Genomic DNA, 3,732 nt, shown 5'->3' with positions numbered 1-3,732 from the left:
GAACTGGTGGATAACACTACAGAGTGTTGTAAGGAAGCCGAAGTGGCATAGTTTGTGCATCAGACCTTCGAACCATACGGTGTCGAAGGAAAGCCTTCCAACACTCTGTTGTTGCTTTCAATACAAAATGAAAATTTGACACTAGCATCTCACTTCATTTTGCATTAAAAGCAACAACAATTGCCATGACGTGACTGCAATCATAACAAGCCGCTTAGACAATTCCATTTATTTCATTGATTAGACGTTAAAAATATAAATAATTATACAACCAGCTCAACTGCAAAGTTAAGCTGCTTTGCTATAAACAGCTAATTCGCGCCTTATTCACGTACGCCTTTCACTATTTGGTCTGCAATCTCTTTCGCCCATATGGAAAGAATCTGTCTTTTCGAGATATATATGTATGTTCTTTGTTTTTGGTTGAAACTTTTAAGAAAAAAAATGTATTTGAAACAAATGAACTCTAAATTATTTGAGTTTATAGAAATTTTCTTTGATGTTGTGGTGCTTTTATATGTATTTTTAACCATTATATATCATTTATATACCATATATATGGTATATAAATTAATTTCTTTTAAGGTTTTTCAATAATTTTTGTAATTTCTATGTAATTATTTTCCTTAAACTTTTACATTGTATAAAAATAATATGCACTTATTTCATTTACCGATATTGATTAAAACAACATTTGCTTTTAAATTCACTTTAATTACCACTTATTTATAAAATAAATTGTTTTATATCATAACAAAAAAATATGTTTTTAATTATTTAAATTTCTTTTCTTAATTTATGTTTAACTAAATTATATATATATATATATGCATAAATTTTTAATTGATTCGTATTATTGTGTTCAAGATTTCCTCAAATGTCCTCAAAACAAAATTTTTCTTATAAATTTTAAATTTAAAATCAAATTTTTTTTAATATAATAATAAAATATGTAGGAATTGTACTGCTTATAAGATCTTTTCAAATGTGGACTCGGTTATCTTCTCCGTCACTTTTTAAATACCTGTCCACCGTCTCGGTATTTCATTATTTTAACGATGTATAAAGCTGCCGTTATTCATATAGTCCAACTTTTTAATATTGCAGATGATTGTTGGAATTATTATAAATGAGTGTTGGAACACCTATGCTCGATTAATTTCATCACACGTATTTCATTGATATGTTAATTTATTATCACTATTTAAACAAGGATATGTATTGTTTTTAATTGTTAAAAATCTTGAATCTTTTTATTTAATCTCCTTCAGTACCTTTCATTCACAATTTTAAATTCACGAAAATTTACAAAAATAAAAAAAATCTCCACAGGTACAAAAAAATTTCTCCCGCACATATAAAAATCATAAAAGTCTTCGAACAGCACTGCACTCGGACTTATATTTTCCGATATCTTGACAGTATCCAAAACACACCTTTTATACGACAGTTTATTCCGAGGTTTTAATGTTCCAAACGCGATCAGCACACTGGCCCATAAGGGCTGTCGTGAAGACGGAACCTCTTAGGGCATTGATCTTAATCTTCCACTTACCGTAGTAACGTAGTAAACAGAGTGAGTCCTAAGGTAATTGTTAAGCTCAATGTAGTTTCAACTGGGGAAGTTGGACCTCATGCAGATGAGACAATCATCTGTGTAGCAGATTTGCCTAATGCATTGAGGAGGAAGGGAAAATGAGAAGGAAGGAGAAGGAAATATTTACAAGGATGGGGTATTCGCTAGAAACAGCCATTACTCGAAACAGCTGTATGGTCAGCTAAAAATTCAATTAACTAAAAATTTCGTTTTTACAATTCACTACTGTTCGAAACCTGTCAGTTACATTTTATAATTTTTTAATTGTTATGTCATGATTTCAATTATAAAATAATTAATAATCAATTTAAAAACAAAATATTTTTCTTATAATTTGGTACTATTTAAAAACCTTTGCATTAGCAAAACAGTTTTCTTCGTAATTTTCGTCGTAATTATCTTTAAATCTACATTCGTTTAATTTTGGAGAATCGCTCAATTTTATAAGAAACTTATAAATAAAGTGTTCAATTAAAAATTAAAGGATAACTTCAAAATACCATATGTATTTAACGAAAAATTGCTTCACATTCGGTTATACTTTTTATAATAGAAAAGATTTTTACTTTCTACAATCCATAATAAGCGATGAAACTATTTTCCAGAATTGATAGAACCCTAGTTTAATGGACAATAAAATTTGCAACATTGGTGACTTTCCTTGTTCTAGTATTCTATTTTATTAAGAAAATATCCTCAGTAATGTCGTTCAGTTATATCTAAATGGGACATAAATATTCTTATATTGTATATAAATTTTAAAATACAAATATAGGTACATTTTTCCTTTGTAAATTAAATTGTTCTTTTTTATTTTCACAATCACTCTTCATTTGTCATTAGAGAGGTTGTAACATATATTCGCCTTGCATAAACATTTCTTCTTGGATAGGTGCATATTTGGTTAAACTTCCCGTTAATAATACTTTCCATTTAAGTCTTTTTTTATCTAAATTTGAAATTTTAAGCCCACATTTAAATGGATTAAAAATAATTTCCTTCTTTTTATCGCATACATTTTGTCAAATAAATTTCGATTTCATCAATGAGTTTTTTAACATCCATCGCACTAGTAATTCGTATGAAATGCGAAAAAAAACATCAGATACAGAATCCGACAGGTCTAGTATTTTAGTGACGACATTGACTCCATATAGCATAATTTAATAGACCTAATCAGCTGTAAGCAATAAGCAATAAGCCGCGTGATGTCATGATATTCCAAATTGTATATGGTACAGTAACAGCTTTGGTAGGATTTACAAGCAGCATTACCTATAAGTATAAATTAATATTTTATTGACTTCTTTTTAATTAAAAATTAGTTTGAGTTTAATTAGTTAATGAAATTATTACAATCATGATTTTATATAGATACTTAGGTGTGGCTAGGTAGTAGCTTAGGTGAATAAAAAGGAGGGTAAATAATATAAAGAGATAGAATCTTTATAGTATACACATTAGACTGTTTTCACACCTATTTCTTATATTGTTTAGAGCACTATTTGTGCTCAGTATTCATTTATTATTCATTTAAATAATAAATAATGAGCTACATTATTTTTATTATTTAACAAGACTAATTCGGTATATACTTTGTGATAATGATTGAAATTATATATTTTCAATTTGAGTTCATATAACCGTAAACATATGCATATATTATACTTTTACACTATTATACTTATAGTTCTGCGATTGACACAGAACTATTCATTTTATTTAGAAATTATTCTTATCGCTGGTCATTAATTGAGTTTATAATGAAGTAAAAACTTCAATAATAGAATATGTAGACAGTGTGGTACTCGCATAACACCAATTTGTTTGGCAGAGGTTCATGTTAAGTAAATATGGTATGTGATTCATTCCAGAGGAACTTAAGGGTGAAATATAGAAAATATATTAATATTTATATATATCATATTGTCAGTTCTTCCGTTTTTCAGTATTTGAATTGATAAAGAACTGACTTTGAATATTTTTACAAATGTTCTCATTTTTATCCCTCGAAAACAGACAGACTCTTTTATGTTGAAGCAGATATGTTATGTTGGATAATATCGGATTATTCAAATAAAGTTTTATATTATTCAACTCATAGGGAATATGTTTTCCGATATCTTTTTACTACC

At 27.8% G+C, this 3,732-nt stretch overlaps 1 long non-coding RNA gene across 1 annotated transcript; it reads right to left on the bottom strand.

Annotated features, from left to right (window-relative positions):
- Nucleotides 1-2,229: 2,229 nt before the first annotated feature.
- Nucleotides 2,230-2,890, bottom strand: LOC119665242. Its single transcript, XR_005251361.1, has 2 exons — nt 2,377-2,890; nt 2,230-2,316 (listed from the first exon to the last, which is right to left on the bottom strand). It is a non-coding gene; the product is annotated as an uncharacterized LOC119665242 (long non-coding RNA).
- Nucleotides 2,891-3,732: the final 842 nt, after the last annotated feature.

Source organism: Teleopsis dalmanni, unplaced genomic scaffold, assembly GCF_002237135.1.
Source record: "Teleopsis dalmanni isolate 2A unplaced genomic scaffold, ASM223713v2 unscaffolded_contig_4080, whole genome shotgun sequence".
Classification (NCBI taxonomy): Eukaryota; Metazoa; Arthropoda; class Insecta; order Diptera; family Diopsidae; genus Teleopsis; species Teleopsis dalmanni.
This window is presented reverse-complemented; position numbering and strand designations above follow the sequence as displayed.